Source organism: Aethalodelphis obliquidens, unplaced genomic scaffold (assembly GCF_003676395.1).
Source record: "Aethalodelphis obliquidens isolate GAN/ISIS:26980383/991018 unplaced genomic scaffold, ASM367639v1 scaffold11, whole genome shotgun sequence".
Classification (NCBI taxonomy): domain Eukaryota; kingdom Metazoa; phylum Chordata; class Mammalia; order Artiodactyla; family Delphinidae; genus Aethalodelphis; species Aethalodelphis obliquidens.
Genome location: NW_020837955.1, coordinates 13702016 through 13718137, shown reverse-complemented (window position 1 = coordinate 13718137; position 16122 = coordinate 13702016).

Below are 16122 nucleotides of genomic sequence, written 5' to 3'. Positions count from 1 at the left end.
TCCATCAGCTCTACCTTCAAAATACCTTTAGAACCCAACCACTTCTATCACCACAGTCCAAGCCATTTTCTCACCTGGGTCATTGTAGTCACTTTCCAACTGGTCTCCCTGCTTCCACCCTTGCCCCCTCTACCTCAGTCTGAACAGAGCAACCAGAGTGATCCCTTTAGCAGCTACTCCTCTCCCTCGGAGTGGTGCAATGGCCTCGAGTCCAAAGGACACTGCCCTGCCTCCTCTCCCTCGGAGTGGTGCAATGGCCTCGAGTCCAAAGGACACTGCCCTGCCTCCTCTCTCACCTCTGCCTTTCTCATTGTTCCTTGCCGCCACACAGTCCTTCCGGCCTCACACTCACCAAGCACGTTCAGCTTTAGGGTCTTACTATGCTGTCCCCTAGGCCTGAAAGACCCTGCCCCCAGAGCTGCATGGCGTCCTTCCTTCCTTTAGGTCTTCCTGTTGCCCTCTCAGGGAGGCTTTCTCTGACCACTTTATATGTAATAGGATCCTACGGTCTCCAACCCCAGCATTCTATCCCATGCTCTTTTCCTCTGTGCTTCTCCAAACACTCATCACCATCTGATATTTGTTTTCACAATCAATTGTATAAAGTCCACGAGGGTAAGGATTCTGTCTTGCTATTACATGCCCAACACTTAGAAGAGTGCCCAACTAGTTGGCACTCAGCCAACTAGTTTGAGCAAACAAATGGTTTGAGCAAACAAATGAGTAGATAAATGAATTAAATTAAGCAATGAACCTTTCCAGACCAGAGATCTAGAACTCAGAAAACTGACACTAATTGTGAAAGCAGTGAACCATCATCATGTCACTTTCTTACAGCAGCAAAAATAACAGAAATTAATCTCTTTAAATATTCTGGGCTTTTACAAACATAGAAAGTGAAAGTTCTAAAAAAAAAAAGAAAGAAAGTGAAAGTTCTCTGTAATTAAAGTCACCTCCCCACAGAGATCACCTAACTATCCAACGTATGATCCTCCAAGCTTTTCGCTTTGCGCATACAAAACACATCTCTAAACAAATGCTTTAGACAGTCTTACTTGCTTTTTTCCCTGTTAACAATAGAACTTGGACATGTTTCCATAATTTACTTAACCAACCCCCTATTGGTGATGCAACAGTTTGATGTTATTGCCAGCTTTTTACCACAACAAACAATGCAGCATTGAGTAGAATTATTGGCTCAAAGAGCAGGAACATTTCAAACGTTAAAGAAATATTGTCTTCCCAAAAAATTGCACCAGTTTACACTCCCACCAAATGTGTTGTGTTTCCCCACCACCCAACTGTCTGCTTCCATGAAAGGCTCTTCCTTGGTCTGCCCACCTTTTCTGGCCAGAAGCTTCTCAGTCCCCTTTCTAGATCTTCACCACATCTCAGCCCTCTGTTACTTTCTCTCCACACATGCTCCTTCAGCAAGCAGACTCCCCACGATATAATTTGGCCCGAAGAGTCAATTGTCTGGGCTGCTTTCATTGATAAGTAGTGGAAAACTAACATACTTGCTGGTATTGAGTCACATCCCTGGGAGCTGGAAATAGCCTCAGGCAGGAGTGAATCCAGAGACTCAAACTTTCTCTGTATTTGTCTTATTCTTGGCTCTGTTGGTCTTGTTTGACTACATTTTCACCTCCTGAATGCAGTAATAGGAACTACAGCTGCAGGCAGCTCCAGCCTCACTCTTCCAGTTCTGTAACTCGAGACCAGGCAAAAGGGCCTTCCTGTGACTTCCCTGAAAACAATTCCAGAGGAAGGCAGGCCCGACATGAATATTTAGTGTTCCTTGACTCATCACTTGGGTTAAAGGGACTGGAGTGTGATTGGCAGGCCCACCAGAACATCATGGAATAGGGGACAGGAGAAGGCCAGGCGAGGGGGTGGACTGCTATAAGAAGGCAGCTGGAGAGATAACTCAATGTTCCAAACTGGACTTTAGGCATTATTGTGACAAACTGGAAAATGGGACACCATTTTCCTGTCCCAGGACAAACTTCAGTGTAGCTGAATGTTGGCTCTCTGTGCAGAAGGTCTGCTAGCCAAGGTCTTGAGAAGGACACAGCGTAGGAGGACGTCCATCCAGAGGAGGAGGCTGATGTGACCAAGGGGACATAGCACAACTGTATCACACACTAAAAGTATGATTCTTCTGAAAAGGAACAAAGAGTGGTGTCTCAAAAGTCATGAAGTGTTTGGGTGAGTTGTATGTGGGTGTATTGGACAAGTCTTAGCATGTCAAACCTATCAAGTCTTAGCATGTCAAACCTATCTCAGGGATACTTAGCGGAGGCCTATTAGGACAAACGAAAGAAGTTACTACTTGATAACAAGTAGTTTGTGGAATGTATTAGGCAAGAAGGTGGTTCAGATCGAAAATATTTATATAGGATGGATAAACAACAAGGTCCTAGTGTAGTATATCACAGGTAACATATTCAATATCCTGGGATAAACCATAATGGAAAAGAATATTAAAAAAAAAAAAATCATGTCTCTATGTGTATAACTGATCACTTTGGTCCACAGCAGATTGGCACAACATTGTAAATCAACTCTACTTCAATAAAAAACAATTTTTTCAAAAAAAGAATATTTAAAGAAAATTTAAGATGAACCCACAGATATAAAAGCCCTGATGAGATACTATGAATGACCACGTGACACTTCAGTTTATGAGGTCTCTCCTGGAGAACAACTACTCTGTTCTTCCGGCCCCCTCACTCTGGCATCATCAGAGGCAAAATACTGGGTAGACTGAGTCTCTCTGGCCCCTTCTGGCTTACTCATTTTTAAAGTGACTTCTGACAAACTCACATGAAACTGCAAAAGAGGTAGATCTGAGAATAAGCTTCAAAACAGCATAGATCATGTAGACTGATGAGAGCTTACATTATTAAGGTCAGTGGATCTCAAAGTATGGTCCATGGACCCCTAGGAGTCCCTAATCCCTCTCAGGAGATTCATAATGTAAATTATTTTCATAATAATGTTAAGACACTTGTGGTAGCCAGCTTCCAAGAACGCCTTCAGTGATCCTCACCTCCGGGTATTCACACCCTTGTGTGGTCCCCTTCTGCATTCTATCAGGGTTGTGTGACCAATAGAATATGGCAGAAGAGATGGTATGTAAATAACAAGTCTAGGCCATAAAAGCCATTGTGGCTTCTGTCTTTTGTTTGAACTACACTTTAGAAATAAGTAAGTCCTAGTTGTTGTGTTGGATAAATGTGCTAATTCATCCAAAAGGAGGCATTAAAATGAACAATGGGCTGTGACATTTTTCACAGAACTAGAAAAAATTATCCTAAAGTCTATATGGAACCCATAAAGGACCCAGAATTGCCAAAGTGATCCTGAGGGAAAAGAACAAAGCAGGAGGCACAAACCTCCCAGACTTCAGACAATACTACAAAGCTACAGTAATGAAAACAGTGTGGTATTGGCACAAAAACAGACATGTGGGTCAATGGAACAGAATAGTGAGCCCAGAAATAAACCCACACACCTATAGTCAATTAATCTTTGACAAAGGAGGCAAGAATATACAGTGGAGAAAAGAGAGTCTCTTCAGCAAGTGGTGTTGGGAAAGTTGGATAGCTGCATGAAAACCAATGAAGTTAGAACACACCTCTCACCATACACAAAAATAAACTCAAAATGGCTTAAACACTTAAACATAAGACATGACACCATAAAACTCCTAGAAGAGAACATAGGCAAAACATTCTGACATAAATTGTAACAATGTTTTCTTAGGTCAGTCTCCAAAGGCAATAGAAATAAAACTGAAAATAAACAAATGGGACATAATCAAACTTATAAGCTTTTGCACAGCAAAGGAAGCCATAAACAAAAAGAGAATCTACAAACTTGGGGAAAATATTTTGAATGATACAACTGACAAGGGCTTAATTTCCAAAATATACAAACAGCTCATACAACTCAATAACAAAAAAACAACAACAACCATTCAATCAAAAAATGGACAGAAGACCTAAATAGACATTTCTCCAAAGAAGATATACAGTCAATAGGCACACAAAAAGATGTTCAATATCATTAATTATTAGAGAAATGCAAATCAAAACTACAATGAGGTACCACCTCACTCTGGTCAGAATGGCCATCATTAAAAATTCTACAAATAACAAATGCTGGAGAGCGTGTGGAGCAAAGGAAACCCTCCTACACTGTTGGTGGGAATGTAAGTTGGTGCAGCCACTATGGAAAACAGTATGGAGGTTCCTCAGAAAACTAAAAATAGAATTACCATATGATCCAGCAATCCCACTCCTGGGCATATATCCAAACAAAACTATAATTCAAAAAGATACATGCACCCCTATGTTCCCAGCAGCACTATTCACAATAGCCAAGACATGGAAACAACCTAAATGTCCATCAACAGATGAATGGATAAAGAAGATGTGGTATGTTGAATGTAGTAGTATTATGGAATACTACTCAGCCATAAAAAAGAATGAAATAATGTCATTTGCAGCAACATGGAAGCAACTAGAGATGATCATACTAAGTGAAGTAAATCAGAAAAAGAAAGACAAATACCACAATATTGCATATGAGGAATCTAAAATATGACACAAATGAGCCTATCTAGAAAACAGAAATAGACTCACAGGCATAGAGAACTGACTTGTGGTTGCCAGGAGGGAGAGGGGTGGAAGAGGAATGGACTGGGAGTTTGGGATTAGCAGAGGCAAGCTATCATATACAGAATGACCAAACAATGAGGTTCTACTGTATAGCACAAGGAACTATATTCAATATCCTGTAATAAACCATTGTCAATTGAAAAAAAATGCACAACTTAGAAGTTGAGAGTTATGTTTTAGTTGGTGGATTTTCTGCGGACTTCAAGTCCAGGAGACAGGACTCTCAGATAACTCTGAGGGACTGCTCCAAAGAGGCAAGCGGGGAGCCAGGATATATAGGAGTTTGGGCATCAAAGACCAGGTAGTCAGAACATCAAAGGATTATTGTTAATTAAAGAAAACCAGACATCTCAAATTAATGAAATTAGTGCTTTTCTAAGTGTGGGAAGATACAAAGTCTGGGCTCACTGAAATCATTCCTTTGATATGCTCCTCAGCTCTCTGGGGCCAGTATCCTGTGCTTTCTCATCCTGAGTCTCCTCAGCGTGCACCCTTGCGGGAGTGGCTGCAGCAGCTGACTGCTTGTTGACCAGCATTCTGTTTCCATCCTGAGTTCCCTCTGGGCTCACCGTCAAGGGCGGCTGTAATATGTTGGCTTGATAGCTGCAACATCCTTTGTTTACTGATATGGCAGGCAACGTTTCTCCTTCACAGTCATAAATTTGACCAAGGTTTGGGAGACATTTCATGACCAATTTTTTGTCCCACATTGCTAGGAAGCTTATCCCTAGATCAGGCAAAGATTCTGTTGATATGCCACTCGAGGTGCTAATTTTGGGTCTGGCCCTGTTGACACTTTAAAATTCTCTGGATCTGTCTTACTAGTCTATTATGATCCAGAAAATGTTTTCCTTTGTTGCTTCTTTCCATATCTAGAATTACACTATTGCAATTATTCTATGTAGGGTTTTAAGTGTGATCTATTTACTCAAGATGTTTAGCCATCATCAATTTTGTTAGAGGCCTGTTTACACATTGGGTAAGAGACAACGATCTTATAAAATAGACAGGATATAAGTAATAGAGCCAGTAACATTAATAAAGTCATAGTGCAGCAGAGAGACAGACAAGCAAAGAACAAAACAATGATTAGTATAACTAGTTGTAATCCGGTTGCACTAAACCATCCAGTCCACAGGAGAGCCAGCTGGAGAAGCCAAATTTTGGAATGATAAGGTAGAGAGGAAAAAAGTATACTGTTGTAAACAAAGATAAAACATTTTATCAACTTGTTGCAGGTCATAGCATGAGGTAAGATTTTTCTGGAAAACAAAGATTAAAAGCCAGTACAGGAATTCCCTGGCAGTCCAGTGGTTAGGACTCCAAGCTCTCACTGCCGAGGGCCCAGGGTTCAGTCCCTGGTTGGGGAACTAAGATCCTATAAGCCACACGGAGCAGCCAAAAAAAAAAAAAAAAAAGTGCTGGAGAGGGTGTGACGAACAGAGAAGCCTCCTACACTGCTGGTGGGAATGTAAGTTGGTGCAGCCACTGTGGAAAACAGTATGGAGGTTCCTCAGAAAAGTAAAAATAGAATTACCATATGATCCAGCAATCTCACTCCTGGGCATATATCTAGACAAAACTATAATTCAAAAAGATATTACATGCACCCCTATGTTCACAGCAGCACTATTCACAATAGCCAAGACATGGAAACAACCTAAATGTCCATCAACAGATGAATGGATAAAGAAGATGCGGTACATATATACAATGGAATACTACTCAGCCATAAAAAAGAACAAAATAATGTCTTTTGCAGCAACATGGATGCAACTAGAGATTATCATACTAAGTAAATCAGAAAGAGAAAGACAAATACCATATGATATCACTTATATGTGGAATCTAAAAAGTATGACAAAAATGAACCTATCTATGAAACAGAAACAGAATCAGGGACATAGAGAATGGACTGGTGGTTGCCAAGGGGGAGTGGGGTGGGAGAGGGTTGGATTGGGAGTTTGGGATTAGCAGATGTAAACTGGTATATATAGAATGGGTAAACAACAAAATCCTACTGTATAGCACAGGGAACTATATTCAATATCCTGTGATAAACCATAATGGAAAAGAATATGAAAAAGAATGTGTGTGTATATGTGTATATATATATGTGTTTGTGTCTGAGTCACTTTGCTGTACAGTAGTAATTAACATTGTAATTCAACTATACTTCAATAAAAAATAAAGATTTAAAAAAAGAGATGTAACCATCTTATATAAAGCCCATCTATAAATTCTTACAAACTTTATCTCAATCCTATCAACTTTTATACCCTTAACTTTAGTTTTCATTAGGATAGGACCCAAACAACAAGTTTTGATCTTACAGGAGGTATCCTAGAAATTTTTCCTTCTTTTGTTTCCCTGTCCATTTACTCTATTTTTATATAAAAGGCTCCGGGATCCCAAGAGAGGGGTTGAGCCTCAGGCCCTTTTGTCAATCTTGATTAATTGGCCTAACTGTTGCCCCAATTGCTGATCAAGTATATCAGTGTAATTTTCCAGCCCTTTATATAATTTAAACTGGGGTAAATAGAGCAGATTTGTTTGGCCTTTAATGTTGGGGACCAGCAGGGGGTCCCTTTTAGCTAATTTAACCTTAGGTAGTATAATATCAAAACCTTGTGTTTTAATCCCATAAATGTCCATTTTATTTATCCCATTTAAAATAACCATCTAAAGATTTCTTTATCCATTTGGGATAAGTACCTTTTAAATGTCTACCTTGTTGGAAAAAGTCTCTAGACTTTCTCTACAGTTTTTTCTTTCCTGTTAATCAACCTAATTTAATGTTTTTATTAGCATCTGTAAGACCCATTGAGGGGAAGCTAAGAACACTATAAGGCTTTCCAAACCAGTTTTTCTTGTTTGATTTAAACTAAGGGAGTTCTTAGGTTAACCATTAGAGATACATATATATTTATATTTTCACATTCGATTTTTTTTATAGGTACCAAAAAAACAGTTGTTTATAATTAGAGCTCTCTAAAAATATACCAATTTAGAAGTTTCTCCAGTTTAAAGGATCTATCTCTGGCTATTAATGAGATATATATTAACAGTGATTCAAGACACAAGAGACTTCTCCATAAGAGAGTGGGGAGGATGTCACCTAAATAAGATCCAGAAAGTTTACTCCCCAAAATAGTAAGGCAGAGGTCAAGTTTTCAACACACACACACACACACACACACACACACACGCACGCACGCGCACGCACACACACGCACACACACACACCCTAAGATCAGGTAGAACATTTACATCTCAAAGACACAGGAAGAGAAATGCAAGTTCCCCTGGTTAAGGTCAGAACTTTGAAAATATGTTTTTATCAAGCGGGCTTTTTAACTGAACTGCGTATGCAAAGAAACAAAAAACAGTTTTGGAATGTCAAAAGAGCCCCAATTTGGCCATGTAAGGTTGAGATCTCTTTTAATATAATTTCCCCAGTTAGGTAGGTACTTCCAAGTGCGAGCTCCGTACGTATTGTATTGAATACATGAATGTGGCTGGAGTGTTAGTTGGAAGTTGGCTTTCTGAAGCCCCTTTCTCTGTTTGAGAGATTCTGTTTCCCATTTTAAAGTTGAATTTATTGGGGATAAAATTTTCTAGTGAAAACTGTGTGGTGGGCTAATGTGCTGTCTGTGAGCTTCACTCCTCTAGGTTTTTGCCCTCAAATTGTTTTAGCTCCCTTTTACATGTCTCGGGTTCTCCCTTTGGTAGCATAAGACTACCGTGGGTGCTCAGATCTGGAATGGCCAGTTCTTATTTGTGTCCCTGTTTGAGCAGGTTAACTAAAATGAGTAGGTTTCCCTATAGGGACAGCTACCCAGCATGAGGTCTTTGCCTCCACCACTCCTGCAAGTTTCTCAGCCTCCCGAGAGAGCTGTTGCCAGCCAGGAGGAGAGAGAAGCTGAGAGCTGAGAAGCTCTCATGTAATATTTTTACTTTTATCCCGACAAATTCTTGTTAATTCTTGTTAAGGTAGCCAATCTGATGAAAGACGTCAGGTCAGCCTCCTCCCCAGCCTCTCAGTTCAGACCGCTCAGTTGCCTTTACTGAGTAAATCCCAGGCTCCCCTAATATCTTTCAGTTATGGGCACTTTCTCCCGGTGTTTTTCAACCAGCCTCACCTAGTGCCTTTAAATCGGGGGAGGGGGGCACTCCCCAATATCTTTCAGTTGGGGAGCCACGTACCGGTGAGATACCACCAAATAAAACTCAGGATCATCAACCGATAATCAAGAGATCCGAGAACCAGGAGAGACTCCTCCAAATTCGTCTGTACCCCTCGAGGAGGCAGATGGGCCCAAGCGGCCTCTACTGGTACCAAGGCTCCTGTTCCTTGCAGAGTTCAGGCAAAGGAGAGAAGTCTACTCTGGGACCCTTCATAATTGGCCACCAAAACTGTCGACTGAAAAAAACAAAAAAACACAACCTAGAAGTTTAGAGTTATGTTTTATTTGGCAGACTTTCTAAGAACTTCAAGCCTGGGAGCAGTCCCTCAGAGTGACCTAGGTTGTGCTTTTTTTTTTTTTCTCAGTTAACACCATAATGGAAAAGAATATGAAAACATATATATATATGTATAAGTGAATCACTTTGCTGTACACCAGAAATGAACACAACATTGTATATCAACTATACTTCAATAAAATAAATTTTAAAAAAAAAGAACAATGGCCTGGGAGTCAGAAGACCTGGGTTCAAGTGCTGCCTCTGACACTTATCAGGTTATGAGACTGCAGAAATGCCACTTAAGCTGAGCCTTGGTTTCTTCATCAGGGAGGGGAGACATCTGGACCAAAGAGGGGGCTCTGTTAGGAAGGAGGAACAGAAAGTGATGTTTGAACGGCAACCTGCAGTGCCCACCACAGAGCTCTCCAGTTATTCCAGAGCCTACTGTGTACCAGCACTTTCCATGCATTATCTCATTTACTTCCCATACCAAAGCTATAAGGTAGGTATTCTTTTCTCTGTCAACAGGTGAGGAACCTGAGACTCAGAGAAGTTTAGCCCAAGGTTTCTTTTTTACAGCAAGTAAGTGGATTCAGTCTCACTCCAAAGCCAGGGCCCTTTCCATTGATTACATTCTACTGCCTCCAAGGAAAGCCATCAAGAACAAGTTTGCAGACCAGTATACCTCTGGAACATCTAAAGTTTACCCAGATTATAACATTTCCAAGAGTGACCCCATGGAATAATGATAACAGTGATAACCATTTGATGAGCACCTATTATGTGCTTGAACACTGAAAGTTCAGTATGTCCCTCCTCAGTCTTCTGCCAGAGCCAACAACAGCAGAAATTGCATAGAAGTAATTTTCAGGTATCCCTCATGATTCCATGTCATGTTATTTTTTATCACTCAAAAGCCTCTCAGAAGTGTGGTCCAGCCTTGCCTGGACCTGTGCTTCCTCACTGCCACACTAACCCTTCATTGCCTGCACTATGTAGTGTTGCAGATCTGCAAAGCTCAAAGGTCATTAAGAACTTTGTGCCCCTCCATATTTTCTGTATCAGTTAAGAATGACTTTAACTGTAGTACAGGTGGTCCAACAAGTGGCAGCTTATGTGACACAGATATGTCTTATATTTCTCAGGAAACCAGACAGGGCTCTGGGTTAGTGTTTGAGTCCCCTGAACTTTCATCATTATAAGCTGGCTACGATGGCAACTCCAAGTGTCATATCTTCATACAACTATATTTGAAGGCAAGAAGCAGCACAAAGCACAGAATTTTTCTCTTTTTCTCTTTACATGCTTCCCTCATTAGGGAAGGAAAAGCTTTTCCAAAAGCCCCCCTGCAGACATCTTCTCACATTTCATTGGCTGGAGCCAATCATGTGGCTACTCCCGGCTGTAAAGAAATTGCTAAAGGGGGGCTTCCCTGGTGGCACAGTGGCTGAGAATCGGCCTGCCAATGCAGAGGACACAGGTTTGATCCCTGGTCCGGGAAGATCCCACATGCCACGGACCAACTAAGCCTGTGCACCACAACTACTAAGCCTGCGCTCTAGAGCCCACGAGCCACAACTACTGAGCCCACACTCCACAACTACTGAAGCCCATGCGCCTAGAGCCTGTGCTCCACAACAAGAGAAACCACCACAATGAGAAGCCCGTGCACCACAATGAAGAGTAGCCCCCGCTTGCCGCAACTAGGGAAAGTCTGTGCACAGCAACGAAGACCCAATGCAGCCAAAAATAAAATAAATAAATTTATATATATATAAAAAAGAAATTGCTAAAGGGAGGGGGCAAGGCAGGAGACGGTTGGGAATGGCTTTGGGTAGCCAATCAGCAGTGAGTACCACAGGCTAGCCCTGCCTGGATGCTCTTTTTCTTTAACTTCCAGGAGATCTTCCTGCCTTGCTCCTCACTGTTTCTTTGAATTCTTCTCATCCTCTCCTCACCCTTTCAATACAGACAAATGTTCCCCAAGCTTCTCTCTACAGTCTGTTGCCCAGGCAATCTTATCTGTTCTCTTAACTTTATTACCCCTTTTTCCCCCACAAGTTGTTTTCTACTTTTTAAACAATACAAAGTTATTGGAGAGACTTGAGACAAGATAGCAGAGAAGAAGGACCCTGAGCTCACCTCCTCTCATGAGCACGTGAAAATCACAAATAACTGCTGACAACCACTGATAAGAAAAAGACTGGAACCTACCAAAAAAGATATTCTACATCCAGAGACATGAAGAAACAACAATGAAACACAGGAGGGGTGCACTCATGATATAATCAAATCCCAAACCCCCAGGTGGGCTATCCAGAAACTGGAGAATTATATTGCAGAAGTTCTCCCACAGGATTGAGAGTTCTGAGCTCCACGTCAGGCTCCCCAGCCTGGGTGTCTGGCAGCAGGGGGAGCCTCCTGCATAGCATTTGGCTTTGAAGGCCAGTGGGGCTTGATTGCAGGAACTCCACAGGACTGGGGGAAACAGAGACTCCACTCTTGGAGGAAGCACACAAGGTCTCGTGCACACTGGGACCCAGAGCAAAAACAGTGACTTCATAGGAGCCTGGGCCAGATCTAACTGGTGGTCTTGGACGGTCTCCTGGGGAGATGGGAGGTGGCTGTGGCTCACTCTGGGGACAAGGACACTGGTGGTGAAGGTATCAGGGAGTATCATTGGTGCGAGCTCTCCTGGAGGCTGACATTTTGGCCCTAAGACCTGGCCCCACCCAGGCCTGTAGGCTCCAGTGCTGCTATGTCTCAGGCAAAATAACCATCAGGGCAGGAACACAGCTCCACCCATCAACAGACAGGGTACCTAACGACTTCCTGAGCCCACAGCTGCCTCTAGACACACCACTGACACAACTCTGCCCAAGACCCAGCTCCACCCACCAGTGGGCAGGCACCAGCCCCTCCCACCAGGAAGCCTGCACAAGCCTCTAGACCAGCCTCACCCACCAGGGGGCAGACATCAGAAGCAAGAAAACTACAATCCTGCAGCCTGCAGAAGTGATTCCACAAACACAGGTCAGAACCTACCCCAGGACCAGCTGGTCCCTGGCCCTTGGGTGATGAGAGGGGATTGTGCTGCTGGGACACATAGGACATCCCCTACAGAGGGCCAAAGTGGAGAAACATAACTAACCTTCCACATACATAAAAATACAAATAGAAATTTAGACAAAATGAGATGGCAGAGGAATATGTTCCAGATGAAGGAAAAAGATAAAACCCCAGAAGAACAACTAAGTGATGAGGAGACAGGCAATTTATCTCAGAAAGAGTTCAGAGTAATGATCATAAAGATGATCCAAGAACTTGGGAAAAGAATGGATGCACAGAGTGAGAAGTTACAAGAAGTCTTTAAACAAACAGCTAGAAAATATAAAGAACAGAGTTGAAAAATACAATAACTGAAATGAAAAATACACTAGAAGGAATCAACAGCAGAATAAATGAGGCAGAAGAACAGATAAGTGAGCTGGAACACCAAGTGGTGGAAATCACTGCCACAGAACAAAAGAAAAAATAATGAAATGAGGAGAGTTTAAAAGACCTCTGGGAAAACATCAAATGCAACAAGATTTGCATTATAGGGATTCCAGAAGGAGAAGAGAGAAAGGCCCTGAGAGAAACTATTTGAGGAGATAATAGCTGAAAACTTCCCTAACATGGAGAGGAAATAGTCACTCAAGTCCAGGAAGTGCAGAAAGTCCCATACTAGATTAACCCAAGGAGGAATACGCAAATACATATAGTAATCAAATTGACAAAAGTTAAAGAGAAAATATTAAAAGCAACAAGGGAAATGCAACAAACAAAATATAAGGAACCCCCCATAAGGTTATCAGCCAATTTTTCAGCAGAAACCGCAGGCCAGAAGGGATTGGCACCATATGTTTAAAGTGATGAAGGGGAACAAACTACAGCCAGGAATACTCTACCCATCAAGGCTCTTGCTCAGATTCGATAGAGAAGTCAAAAACTTTACAGACAAGCAAAAGCTAAAAGAATTCAGCACCACCAAACCAGCTTTACAACAGATGCTAAAGGAACTTCTTTAAGTGGAAAAGAAAAGGCCACAATTAGAAACAAGAAAATTATGAAATGGGAAAGCTCACTGGTAAAGGCAAACATACAGTAAAGTTAGGAAATCATCCACACACAAATAATATCAAAACCAGTAATTATGAGAAGAGAGAGTACAAATGCAGAATATTAGAAATGCATTTGAAATTAAGAGATCAGCAACTTAAAACAATCATATATGTGTGCTATATCAAAACCTCAGGGAAACCATAAACCAAGTCTAAAATAGATATATACATACAAAAAAGAAAACAGAATGCAAATACGATGCTAAAGTTATTTATCAAATCACAATAGAACAAAAGAGAAAAGGAAGAAAAAAGATCTACAAAAAACAAACCCCAAACAATTAACAAAATAGAAATAAAAGCATACATGTCGATAATTACCTTAAATGTAAATGGATTAAATGCTCCAACCAAAACACATAGACTGGCTGAATGGATTAAAAACATTTTAAAAAGACCCATATATATGCTGTCTACAAAAGACCCACTTCAGATCTAGAGACACATATGGACTGAAAATGAGAGGGTGGAAAAAGGTATTCCATGCAAGTGGTAATCAAAAGAAAGCTGGAGTAGCAATACTCATATCAGACAAAATAGACTTTAAAGTAAAGACTGTTACAAAAGACAAAGAAGGACACTACATAATGATCAGGGATCAATCCAAGAAGATATAACAACTGTAAACATATATGCATCCAACATAGGAGCACCTCAATATATAAGGCAAATGTTAACAGACATAAAAAGAGAAATTGACAGTAACACAATAGTGGGGGATTTTAACATCCCACTTACATTAATGGACAGATCATCTAGATAGAAATCAATAAGGAAACACAGGTCTTAAATGACACATTAGACTAAATGGACTTATTTGATACTTATAAAGAATTTCATCCGAAAGCAACAGAATACACATTCTTTTCGAGTGCACATAGAACATTCTCCAGGACAGATCACGTGCTGGGCTACAAAGCAAGCCTAGGTAAATTTAAGAAAAGTGAAATCATATCAAGCATCTTTTCCAACCACAATGCTATATATTAGAAGTCAACTACAAGAGGAAAAAACCCTGCAAAAACACACAAACATGTGGAGGCTAAACAATATGCTACTACAACAACCAATGGATCACCGAAGAAATCAAAGAGGAAATCAAAAAATACCTAGAGACAAATGAAAACAAAAACACAACAATCCAAAACCTGAGACACAGCAAAAGCAGTTTTAAGAGGAAAGTTTATAGCAATACAAGCTTACCTCAGGAAACAAGACAAATCTCAAACAACCTAACTTTACACCTAAAGCAACAAGAAAAAGAAAAAACAAAACCCAACGTTAGTAGAAAGAAAGAAGCCATAAAAATCTGAGCAGAAATAAATGAAATAGGACTAAGAAAACAACAAAAAAGATCAATGAAACTAAAAGCTGGTTCTTTGAAAAGATAAACCAGATTAATAAACCTTTAGCCAGACTTATCAAGAAAAAAAGGGAGAGGGTCCAAATCAATAAAATTAGAAATGAGAAAGGAGAAGTTACAACTGACACCACAGAAATACGAAGGACCGTAAGAGACTACTGTAAGCAACTATATGCCAATAAAGTGGACAACCTAGAAGAAATGGACAAATTCTGAGAAAGGTACAATCTCCCAAGACTGAACCAGGAAGAAATAGAAAATATGAACAAACCAATCACAAGCACTGAAATAGAAACTGTGACTAAAAATCTTCCAACAAACAAAAGTCCAGGAATCAAGATGGCAGAGTAGAAGGACGTGCCCTCACTCCCTCTCGAGAGAGCACAGGAATCATAACTAGCTGGTGAACAATCATCGACAGGAAGACATTGGAACTCACCAAAAAAGACACCCCACACCCAAAAACAAAGGAGAAGCCACAGTGAGATGGTAGGAGGGGGGCAATCATAATAAAATCAAAACACATAACTGCTGGGTGAGTGACTCACAAACTGGAGAACACTTATACCACGGAAGTCCACCCACTGGAGTGAAGGTTCTGAGCACCACGTCAGGCTTCCCAACCTGGGGGTCCAGCAACGGGAGGAGAAATTCCTAGAGAATCAGACTTTGAAGTCTAGCAGGATTTGATTCCAGGACTTCGAAAGACTGGGGGAAACAAAGACTCCACTCTTGGAGGGCACACACAAAGTAGTGTGCGCATCAGGACCCAGGGGAACGAGCAGTGACCCCCATAGGAGACTGAACCAGACCTACCTGCTAATGTTGGAGGCTCTCCTGCAGAGGGGGTGGGTGGCTGTGTCTCACTGTGAGGACAAGGACACGGGCAGCAGAAATTCTGGGAAGTACTCCTTGGTGTAGGCATCCCAGAGTCCGCCATTAGCCCCACCAAAGAGCCTGGGGAAGCTCCAGTGTTGGGTCGCCTCAGGCCCAACAACCAACCCAGCCCCACCCATCAGCAGACAAGCGGATTAAAGTTTTACTGAGCTCTGCCCACCAGAGCAACACCCAGCTCTACCCACCACCAGTCCCTCCCTTCAGGAAACTTGCACAAGCCTCTTAGATAGCCTCATCCACCAGAGGGCAGACAGCAGAAGCAAGAAGAACTAAAATCCTGCAGCCTGTGGAATGAAAACCACATTCATAGAAAGACAGACAAGATGAAAAGGCAGACAGCTATGTACCAGATGAAGGAACAAGATAAAACCCCAGAAAAACAACTAAATGAAGTGGAGATAGGCAACCTTCCAGAAAAAGAATTCAGAATAATGATAGTGAAGATGATCCAGGACCTCGGAAAAAGAATGGAGGCAAAGATCGAGAAGATGCAAGAAATGTTTAACAAAGACCTATAAGAATTAAAGAACAAACAGAGATGAACAAT